At 44.2% G+C, this 12,229-nt stretch overlaps 1 pseudogene; it reads right to left on the bottom strand.

Annotated features, from left to right (window-relative positions):
- The window catches only part of LOC139413829 (LHFPL tetraspan subfamily member 3 protein-like), a 32,469-nt pseudogene extending 20,447 nt beyond the window's left edge, over positions 1 to 12,022 (bottom strand).
- Between the last annotated feature and the right edge of the window lie 207 nt (positions 12,023 to 12,229).

Raw genomic sequence — 12,229 nt, 5'->3', positions numbered from 1 at the left:
TATTTTCAATGACAGCCTAGGAACTGCCTGTTCAGGGGCAGAACGACAGACCTTGTCAGCTCGGGGGTTTGAACGCGCAACCTTCCGGTTACTAGTCCACTAGGCTACCCTGCCGCCGCGGTAATAAGGCTTGGAGAAGCGCTCCTAAATGGAGAGGCCAGTCGACATTAGCTGGAGGAGTCGTGGTCCCATGTGAGTGTCTATTTTATTTATTTATTTTGAATTTTTACCCCTTTTTCTCCCCAATTCCATGGTATCCAATTGTTTTAGTAGCTACTATCTTGTCTCATCGCTACAACTCCCATTCGGGCTCGGGAGAGACAAAGGTTGAAAGTCATGCGTCCTTCGATACACAACTCAACCAAGCCGCACTGCTTCTTAACACAGCGCGCATCCAACCCGGAAGCCAGCCGCACCAATGTGTCGGAGGAAACACCGCGCACCTGGCAACCTTGGTTAGCGCACACTGCGCCCGGCCCGCCACAGGAGTCGCTGGTGCGCGATGAGACAAGGACATCCCTACCGGCCAAGCCCTCCCTAACCCGACGCTAGGCCAATTGTGCGTCGCCCCACGGACCTCCCGGTCACGGCCGGTTACAACAGAGCCTGGGCGCGAACCCAGAGTCTCTGATGGCACAGCTGGCGCTGCAGTACAGTGCCATTAACCACTGCGCCACCCGGGAGGCCGTGAGCGTCTATTTGCTTGCATCCCTAATGGCACTCTATTCCCTATGCAGTGTACTACTTTGATATGGCTCATAGGGCACTGGTCAAAACTAGTGCATTATCGGCCCTGGTCAAAAGTAGTGCACTATATAGGGAATAGGGTGCTATTTGGGATGTATCCTCTATCAGATGATCTGGAGGTGTGTCCTCTAACTGGTTCCCTGCTGATTTCATAGACTGGTCTGATGCCACAGAGAGCAGGGAAATAGAGGTACAGACTTCGGTCTGTTTGAGATGTAGAATTGTAATGGGCTGCATGTTGGCGCCACCATCTGTAACAATGACAGGACACTGACACAGACGGCTTGGCACGAAGCGACAATGTGACAAACAGTTTGCTAAACTCTCTATATAGGACTCTGGTAGCCTACTGTCTTGTTATATATTACACAGTAATAAAACATATTGTAGAAACATTTCATTTAAAGGGGTAATCTGCAGTTGTAAAGTGACTATGCATATATGGTAAACTGTGACCGAGCAGCCGGACACAAACCTAAGATCACCATGTGCAATGCCAAGCGTCGGCTGGTGTGGTGTAAAGCTCGCCGCCATTGGACTCTGAAGCAGTGGAAACGTGTTCTCTGTAGTGATGAATCACACTTCACAATCTGTCAGTCCGACTGACAAACCTGGATTTGAATGCTACCAGCTAGAATGCATAGTGCCAACTGTAAAGTTTGGTGGAGCAGGGATAATGGTCTGTGGCTGTCTTTCATGGTTCGGGCCCCTTAGTTCCAGTGAAGGGAAATCATTATACTACAGCAAACAATGACAATCTATACGATTCTGTTCTTCCAACTTTGATGCAGTTTGGGGAAGGCCCTTTCCTGTTTCAGCATGACAATGCCCTCCGCACAAAGCCAGGTCCATACAGAAATGGTTTGTCGAGAAGAGTGTGGAAGAACTTGGAAAAGTCAGCTGAGAAATAGATTTTCCCATGCTCTTTGAACATAACTACATTTCCCAGATGTCCCTCGAGGCATCATAGGTGTTATAGTTCCATAGGTGTTAATTCACTTTTCGTTGGCCGAGCTGGGAGAGGTGGAGGAACAAATGACTTAATCAATTATTCTGTTAACCCAACGCTAACGCCAGACTGCACACACAGACAAGCAAACACACACACACACACAAGCAAACATACACACACACACACATACATTTTCACAAGCACATGATCACATACGGGAATAAATCAAAGCCATCAGAGGCACACAAACATACACATACTGTAAATAGTACATCAGAACTACTAAACCAAACTGGAAAAAACATCCTGTACAGTGCTTCAGGTCTTTTAAGAATGATAAATGATCTTAACCCAGTTGTGTTAGTTAGTTTGAGCATTTAAATAAAGGTAAAACCATGATTACTGTATACACCTCAGCAACATTTCATATTGGTTGAAGCACTATCTTATTCATCTCCATAACATAACCTTTTACTCAGTTTATATCAGGTATCATTTCATTGAATGAATGCCAATTAATTTAACAATGACGCCGTTCATTCTACTTCTCAGTTCCAATTTCAGCTCTTTTGAATTAGTATTGTGTTTCCTATCAGTAGCATTGTGTTTCTATCAGTAGCATTGTGTTTCTATCAGTAGCATTGTCTTTCCTATCAGTAGCATTGTGTTTCTATCAGTAGCATTGTGTTTCTATCAGTAGCATTGTCTTTCCTATCAGTAGCATTGTGTTTCTATCAGTAGCATTGTCTTTCCTATCAGTAGCATTGTGTTTCCTATCAGTAGCATTGTGTTTCCTATCAGTAGCATTGTCTTTCCTATCAGTAGCATTGTGTTTCTATCAGTAGCATTGTGTTTCTATCAGTAGCATTGTCTTTCCTATCAGTAGCATTGTGTTTCTATCAGTAGCATTGTGTTTCTATCAGTAGCATTGTCTTTCCTATCAGTAGCATTGTGTTTCTATCAGTAGCATTGTCTTTCCTATCAGTAGCATTGTGTTTCCTATCAGTAGCATTGTGTTTCTATCAGTAGCATTGTCTTTCCTATCAGTAGCATTGTGTTTCTATCAGTAGCATTGTGTTTCTATCAGTAGCATTGTCTTTCCTATCAGTAGCATTGTGTTTCCTATCAGTAGCATTGTGTTTCTATCAGTAGCATTGTGTTTCCTATCAGTAGCATTGTGTTTCCTATCAGTAGCATTGTGTTTCTATCAGTAGCATTGTGTTTCCTATCAGTAGCATTGTGTTTCTATCAGTAGCATTGTGTTTCTATCAGTAGCATTGTGTTTCCTATCAGTAGCATTGTGTTTCTATCAGTAGCATTGTGTTTCCTATCAGTAGCATTGTGTTTCTATCAGTAGCATTGTGTTTCCTATCAGTAGCATTGTGTTTCTATCAGTAGCATTGTGTTTCTATCAGTAGCATTGTGTTTCTATCAGTAGCATTGTGTTTCTATCAGTAGCATTGTGTTTCCTATCAGTAGCATTGTGTTTCCTATCAGTAGCATTGTGTTTCCTATCAGTAGCATTGTCTTTCCTATCAGTAGCATTGTCTTTCCTATCAGTAGCATTGTCTTTCCTATCAGTAGCATTGTGTTTCCTATCAGTAGCATTGTGTTTCTATCAGTAGCATTGTGTTTCCTATCAGTAGCATTGTGTTTCTATCAGTAGCATTGTGTTTCCTATCAGTAGCATTGTGTTTCTATCAGTAGCATTGTCTTTCCTATCAGTAGCATTGTGTTTCCTATCAGTAGCATTGTGTTTCTATCAGTAGCATTGTGTTTCTATCAGTAGCATTGTGTTTCTATCAGTAGCATTGTGTTTCTATCAGTAGCATTGTGTTTCTATCAGTAGCATTGTGTTTCTATCAGTAGCATTGTGTTTCTATCAGTAGCATTGTGTTTCCTATCAGTAGCATTGTGTTTCCTATCAGTAGCATTGTGTTTCCTATCAGTAGCATTGTCTTTCCTATCAGTAGCATTGTCTTTCCTATCAGTAGCATTGTGTTTCTATCAGTAGCATTGTGTTTCCTATCAGTAGCATTGTGTTTCTATCAGTAGCATTGTGTTTCCTATCAGTAGCATTGTCTTTCCTATCAGTAGCATTGTGTTTCCTATCAGTAGCATTGTCTTTCCTATCAGTAGCATTGTGTTTCCTATCAGTAGCATTGTGTTTCTATCAGTAGCATTGTCCATTCCTTTTCATAGCACCTGCATCGAAGCTGATATTGGATAATCAAAGAGCGTTATTTTGAGGGGGATGTCATCTTCTCTTTAGTTTAACATACGGTCCACAGTCGACAAGATGGAGCAGAGAAAGAGAGACATCCAGCAGGGAACCAGGTGCTATGGACGAATGTATGTATGTGTGTGTGTTTGTTATGGACATGTGTGTGTGCGAGTGTTATGGACGTATGTGTGTGTGTGTGTGTGTGTGTGTGTGTGTGTGTGTGTGTGTGTGTGTGTGTGTGTGTGTGTGTGTGTGTGTGTGTGTGTGTGTGTGTGTGTGTGTGTGTGTGTGTGAATGCAAGTATGTGTGTGTGTGTGTGAGAGAGCATTTCTCAAATTAGTGGAACAGTGACCCATGTAAGATTGGTCAAAGCAGCCAATTATCCAAGAGCATTGCTCTTACAACTATCAGCACAGCAAGACTTCAAGATTAACGCGCACACACACACACACACACACACTCTCCACGCACACATACTCAAACATTAGATACAAGTCACGATCCCTCTGCTGTCACACTGTACTAGGTCTCTCTCACGGTATGAGAAAAAAGGAGGAGAGCGAGGGAAGGGAGAAAAGAGAGCGAGGGAAAGGAGAGACAGAAGGAGAGACAGTGAGACAGCGATAGAGAGAGAGACAGAAGGAGAGACAGTGAGACAGTGGTAGAGAGAGAGACAGAAGGAGAGACGGTGAGACAGCAATTGAGAGAGAGAAGGAGAGAGTGAGACAGAAGGAGAGACAGTGAGACAGTGATAGAGAGAGAGACAGAAGGTGAGACAGCGATAGAGAGAGAGAAGGAGAGAGTGAGACAGCGATAGAGAGAGAGACAGAAGGAGAGACAGTGAGATAGTGGTAGAGAGAAAGACAGAAGGAGAGACGGTGAGACAGCGATAGAGAGAGAAACAGGAGAGACAGACAGTGATAGACAGAGAGAAAGGAGGAGAGTGAGACAGCGATAGAGAGAGAAACAGAAGGAGAGACAGTGAGACAGAGAGCGAGACAGACATAAAGGAGGAGTAATGAGAGTGGAATGAGGAGGAAGGACAGAAACACAAACAGGGTGGCAAATAAGAAGCTACTCGAGCCGTTAGCGCCACAATATGGGAAGGTCATGAAACCATGGCAACCAACTGGGCCCACGGAGAAGGACGGATCAACTCCACCACGACTCGCCTAACGCCTTTGAGCTCAGGCCCTGTGCAGTGTGGGATAGAGGGAATGGGCAACTGGGAGAGAGAGAGAGAGAGAGAGAGAGAGAGAGAGAGAGAGAGAGAGAGAGAGAGAGAGAGAGAGAGAGAGAGAGAGAGAGAGAAGAGAGAGAGAGAGAGAGAGAGAGAGAGAGAGAGGGCAGTAAACCTGGCAGTAAACCCCAAAAATACTAAAATAATGATTTTCCAGAGAAGATCCAGATCTCAGGGAATTAGACCAGAGTGAGTGAGTGAGTGAGTGAGTGAGTGAGTGAGTGAGTGAGTGAGAAACACAGAGAGGAAAAGTAACACTGAGAGAGAGTAACACAGAGAGAGAGAGTAACACAGAGAGAGAGAGAGGTAGAGAGAGAGTGTACACACATCATTACAATACTGTATATATTGTATATAACTGTTTATAATACTGTGTACGTATATACATAACATGACATTTGAAATGTCTTTATTCTTTTGGAGCTTTTGTAAGTGTAATGTTTACTGTTATTTTTGTATTGTTTATTTCACTTTAGTTTATTTTCTATTTCACTTGCTTTGGCAATGTAAACATGCTCTCTCTGTGTTTGTAATAGATAGTAATAAATAGTATCCTAAGCCACTCATACTACCCAGTGTGCAGGCTTGGCCCAATGCGTTGCTGTTTAGCTATAATGGATGGATTTAGAAGGTTCCAAAGTGATTTCCCCCAAAGTGATGCTAGCTCTCATAGAGTCACCAGCGAAAATCAAGTAGATTTTTAACAATGGGGTTAGCTCCAGTTAAATGTATCGTTTAGCATAATCCCTTCAAATGCCCGCTTTTCCCTCTCGCCTCCCCTCTCCAGCTCCCTCCGGGTTGGTCGCGCTCCGTTTGAACCAGAGGCTTTTGCTGAGCCCTTCAAAATTGCTCTGGGAGTTTTGGAAAGCCTGACTATTACCCCAGTAAAGCTCCCATAGCACCTGGCTGTGGAAACAACACTGAAACGCTTCAGGATTGTACAGGATAGACCAGATGATATGACAAAAACCTACCACACAGACCATTACATAGGCCTTATCCCAGAAGCCACTACCACACAGACCATTACTTACATAGGCCTTATCCCAGAAGCCACTACCACACAGACCATTACATAGGCCTTATCCCAGAAGCCACTACCACACAGACCATTACATAGGCCTTATCCCAGAAGCCACTACCACACAGACCATTACATAGGCCTTATCCCAGAAGCCACTACCACACAGACCATTACATAGGCCTTATCCCAGAAGCCACTACCACACAGACCATTACATAGGCCTTATCCCAGAAGCCACTACCACACAGACCATTACATAGGCCTTATCCCAGAAGCCACTACCAGTGGTGTGATAGAAGTTTATAGGTACAAATATTAAGCTAGAAATAACATAAATAGATGTACAGTAGTTCCACATTAGCAATTTTTGTCTCTACTTGTATTACATCGATACAGCAGTACATATGTATCTACTGAATGTGCTTGTGTACCTTGCTGGTACAGGATGATTACAGTTATTCCCTCATAGGTACTCTGGAGTAATGCCTATGTAATGTAAAGTGTGGTCAAAACCCCTTCTCCTCTGCGTTGTCTGGATCTTACTCATGTCATTGAGCTAACAGTTTTGGAAATAAAAATTTATCTGGATTGAGCAACTCAATATCTTATTGAGTGTACTTTTCCAGAAAGGTTCAATGAAAGTGGATGTAATGTGGTTTCTTCCAATTACTTCTCTTCTGATGACCTGTCAGAGAGTTTAACTTCTTAGCCCACAAACACTGGAGGAAACCTGTCATTGGGAGCCCGTCTGTGCTCTTCCTGACACCTTTGGAGCCGACAGTCAATATCTAATAGAATTTGTCTGCACTTCACTATTTTGTACTGACCCAGCAAACCACCTATGTGGCCTGTATTTTATAGGTCATGAGTTTATGAGCTTGTGTCAGCATGACAAACGGTTGCCAGTTTAAAAAAAGACATTCACAGAAATACACAGTATATTTTAAAAGAATGTTGTTCGACTCGTTTGATTTTGACTTTTTAAGGAATGTCATAGGCCAACACCGGTCGAGGATACCTTGTAGTATTCTACCCTCCATTCTCTTACGGAAGCCTATTGTTCTCAACTAGTTTACCTGGTTAAATAAAGGTGAAATAAAAATGTACCATTTAAAAAAGAAATTGCTGCTCTCAAGACTGAAGCCAGCTGTAATTTGGTACATCTCAAGACTGAAGCCAGCTGTAATTTGGTACATCTCAAGACTGAAGCCAGCTGTAATTTGGTACATCTCAAGACTGAAGCCAGCTGTAATTTGGTACAGAAGGGATGTAGTTATGAAGTGCTTACGGAAACAAAATGACCTATGTAGCCTACGTATGAGGAAGGTTAATACATATTAACACATGGAGTCATTACTCCTGCAAGAGCAGCTCTGTTTTGAGTAGATGCAAAGGTAGTCTTCTAAGAAAAACGGTTGACTACATTTAAAAAGAAAGGGAGGTATAAGTGCTAAAAGCCGAGAACAAACAGTCCTCCGAGTTTGTTCCCGGTGAGAGAAAAAGCAAGCATGAAGCTAAAGCACAGTGAGTTCAGCCACAGTTTCACACCGTCTGCCGACCTGATGCTACACACAATGCATCCTGGGAAAACCCTGCCACCACGACAAGGGCTAGACCTGAGGGAAGGGAGTAAGGGCGATGGAGTGAGAGGGGGAAAATAGGAAAATAATATGGAGCTGTAGAGAACATTTCAAACTACAGAGCCAAACCACCATACTGTAGTAGTTGAAACCCTACAGAAAAGGGCAAGGTGAAAGTTAAATTTCTAAGCCAGCACAGTTTGGTTTGGTTCGGCACGAGAGGATGAAACAGTTATAGGAATACCGTAAAAAAAAACATTCCATTTTATGTCAAATCATCAAATCAAATTGTATTGGTCACATACATATGGCTAGCAGATGTTATTGGGAGGGTAGCAAAATGCTTGTGCTTCTAGTTCCGACAGTGCAGTAATATCTAACATGTAATCTAACAATTCCACAACAAATACCTAATACACACAAATCTAAGTAAAGGAATGGAATAAAAATATATACACATAAATATGTGGATGAGCGATGATCGAGCGGCATAGGCAAGATGCAATAGATGGTATAAAACACAGTCTATACATATGAGATGAGTAGTGCAAGATATGTAAACATTATTAAAGTGTTATTATTAAAGTGACTAGTGATCCATTTATTAAAGTAGCCAATGATTTCAAGACTGTATTTAAGCAGCAGCCTATCTGTGTTAGTGATGGCTGTTTAACAGTCTGATGGCCTTGAGATAGAAGCTGTTTTTCAGTCTCTCGGTCCCAGCTTTGATGCATCTGTACTGACCTCGCCTTCTGGATGGTAACGGGGTGAACAGGCAATGGCTTGGGTGGTTGTTGTCCTTGATGATCTTTTTGGCATTCCTGTGACATTGGGTGCTATAGGTATCCTGGAGTGCAGGTAGTTCACCCCTGGTGATGATTTGTGCAGACCGCACCACCCTCTGGAGAGCCTTGCAGTTGTGCGCTGTTGCGCCTTCTTCACCACACTGTCTGTGTGGGTGGACCATTTCAGTGTGTCTGTGATGTGTACGCAGAGGAACTTAAAACTTTCCACTTTCTCCAATGCTGTCCCTTCGATGTGGATAGGGGGATGCTCCCTCTGCTGTTTCCTGAAGTCCACAATCATCTCCTTTGTTTTGCTAACGTTGAGTGAGAGGTTATTTTGCTGACACCACACTCCGTGTGCCCTCACCTCCTCCCTGTAGGCTGTCTCGTTGTTGTTGGTAATCATGTTGTGCTGTTGTGTCGTCTGCAAACTTGATGCCCCCTTGTGGGGCCCCAGTGTTGAGGATCAGTGAAGTGGAGATGTTGTTTCCTACCTCTACCACCTGGGGGCGGCCTGTCAGGAAGTCCAGGACCCAATTGCACAGCTATACTCAATGAACAGCATTCTTACACACTGTAGGTATTCCTTTTGTCCAGATGGGATAGGGCAGTGCAGTGTTATTAGACGCAGTTAGACGCAGGCCTCCTAATTGTCCCTAGAATTTCTAAGCAAACAGCTGGAGGCAGGGCTTTCTCCTATAGAGCTCAATTTTTATGGAACGGTCTGCCTACCCATGTCAGAGACGCAAACTCGGTCTCAACCTTCAAGTCTCTACTGAAGACTCATCTCTTCAGTGGGTCATATGATTGAGTGTAGTCTGGCCCAGGAGTGGGAAGGTGAACGGAAAGGCTCTGGAGCAACGAACCGCCCTTGCTGTCTCTGCCTGGCCGGTTCCCCTCTTTCCACTGGGATTCTCTGCCTCTAACCCTATTACAGGGGCTGAGTCACTGGCTTACTGGGGCTCTCTCATGCCGTCCCTGGAGGGGGTGCGTCACCTGAGTGGGTTGATTCACTGATGTGGTCATCCTGTCTGGGTTGGCTCCTTGCTGTCCCCAGTCCACCTGGCCGTGCTGCTGCTCCAGTTTCAACTGTTATTATTATTCGACCATACTGGTCATTTATGAACATTTGAACATCTTGGCCATGTTCTCTTATAATCTCCACCCGGCACAGCCAGAAGAGGACTGGCCACCCCACATAGCCCGGTTCCTCTCTACGTTTCTTCCTAGGTTTTGGCCTTTCTAGGGAGTTTTTCCTAGCCACCGTGCTTCTACACCTGCATTGCTTGCTGTTTGGGGTTTTAGGCTGGGTTTCTGTACAGCACTTTGAGATATCAGCTGATGTACGAAGGGCTATATAAATACATTTGATTTGATTTGATTTGATTTATGGTGATTGCATCGTCTGTGGACCTATTGGAGCGGTAAGCAAATTGAAGTGGGTCTTGGGTGACAGGTAAGATGGAGGTGATATGATCCTTGACTAGTCTCTCAAAGCACTTCATCATGACAGAAGTGAGTGCTACGGGGCGATAGCCATTTAGTTCAGTTACCTTTGCCTTCTTGAGTACAGGAACAATGGTGGCCATCTTGAAACATGTGGGGATAGCAGACTGGGATAGGGAGAGATTGAATATGTCTGTAAACACACCAGACAGCTGGTCTGTGCATGCTGTGAGGACACGGCTAGAGATGCCGTCTGGACCGGCAGCCTTGCGAGGGTTAACACGTTTACATGTCTTATTCACGTCGACCACGGAGAAGGAAAGCCCACAGTCCTTGGTAGCGGGTCGCGTCAGTGGCACTGTATTACCCTCAAAGCGAGCAAAGAAGGTGTTTAGTTTGTCTGGAAGCAAGACGTCAGTGTCTGTGTTGTGGCTGATTTTCTTTTTGTAGTCCGTAATTGTCTCTAGACCCTGCCACATTTGTCTTGTGTGAGCAGTTGAATTGTGACTCCACTTTGTCTCTATGCTGACATAGAGCCTAGGGCTACACACATTTAGAGCGCATTTATTTGCACAATGTATAATTCATTTGGAGGTTGTGCAATTAGAGATCAGTGAGGGGCTTCTGTGCGACAGAGCGCATATGTGAATTGGCGTGTGTGTGGCAGGTACGTGACACCTGAGCTGAAATAATCGGTTCCCTCTATAAACCAAGGCCAGAGATCCCAAACAAACAAAACTGCTGTCACAGTTATTCCTGTTTTTGTCAGAATTCTCTCAGTAAAAGAAACAACAACAAATAGAGCTATAAGGGCACAAGGCGAGACCCGAATGCAGACACAGGAGGCAGGTGGTTGGGCTCTGATATTTATTACACTAAAAAGGGTAGGCAAAAGGCAGGTCGGGGACAGGCGAGAGTTCATAAACCAGGTCAGACTCCAAACAGTACAAGGGGATAGCCAGGCTCGAGATCAGAACAGGAAGAGAGGTCAGGCAAGCGGGTTCGGCGTCAGGACAGGCAAGGGTTAGGAAAAAACTAGGAACTAGGCAAAACGCTGGTTGACTTGACAAAACAAGACGAACTGACACAGAGAGAGACAGGAAACACAAGAGACAGGAAACACAGGGATAAATACACCGGGGACTAATGGGGAAAACAGGAGACACCTAGAGGTGGGTGGAGACAATCACAAAGACAGGTGAAACAGATCAGAGCATGACAAGAGCTCATACGGCCTCATTGATGCCAGGCAAATCACTGTTTTGTTTTACACGTCCTTCACTGGGTTCCATTCAAAACTAGTCAAAAAAGAAAATAATATTTTCTCTTTCAATTGTCTGATCCATTGTTGCCATATAGGCAGGCCTACACTAGTGTCATTGGCATTAGAAACAGAATTATAAAATTATAAGAACCAAATTAACTTAAACAATATAATGTGAAAAATATCAGGTATTAAATCATGCATGATGTAGGCTATGGCTAAATGGACTCCCCCCCCCCCCACCCCCGCGTCAACGAACAGTGTGTAAAGTAATTGACCCATCAATGTTCGTGAGCAGAATGCATGAATTTGCGCCCATCCGTGGAGGTGGCTACCCAAACGCCAATCTCTTACCGCATAGCAGCTGCATCCAGGCGCACGTCTTGTAGACAGTGGCAGTGTTGCAGAATAAGAAAAGGGTGAAGCAGGCAATACAACCCAAGATTAGCACCATGGACAGCAACACGAAGAAGGAGGCAGCTTTGAACGCGCTCGAGGGGATGCCGCTGAATTCGGCGAAGGTTCCTTGGCAAGTGAGCTCCCGGTTGGAGTTTCCAGTGCCCACGCAGTAGTGGAACAAGCCGAAATAGCCTGCGTGTGGGGTGTTCACGCTGTCCCCAATCCAGTAGGGCAGAATAAACACCACTACGTTAATAATGGCCAAACATATGGTGAATATAGCCCACAGAACCCCAATGGGCCGCGAGTTCCGCATGTAGTTGTCATGGTAAATCTTGGAAGCATCTTGCGAAGGCAGCATGTTCCCCCACCACTGGCGTTATCTCGTATTCCTCTCGTCTCTATCTCCCCCTATCTTCGTCAATGATTGCTCAGCAACTGTTTTGATAAGAACACTCCGTTGTCTCTGAAAGATGGAGAACAAACAAAAATCTTACATGTAAGAGTCCACACAAAGGTCAGCACTGTCTCCCCTGGTAGTCAATCAAAAGGTCCAGGTGTCTGGATG

This window comes from Oncorhynchus clarkii, chromosome 7 (genome assembly GCF_045791955.1).
Source record: "Oncorhynchus clarkii lewisi isolate Uvic-CL-2024 chromosome 7, UVic_Ocla_1.0, whole genome shotgun sequence".
NCBI classification, from domain to species: Eukaryota; Metazoa; Chordata; class Actinopteri; order Salmoniformes; family Salmonidae; genus Oncorhynchus; species Oncorhynchus clarkii.
This window is presented reverse-complemented; position numbering and strand designations above follow the sequence as displayed.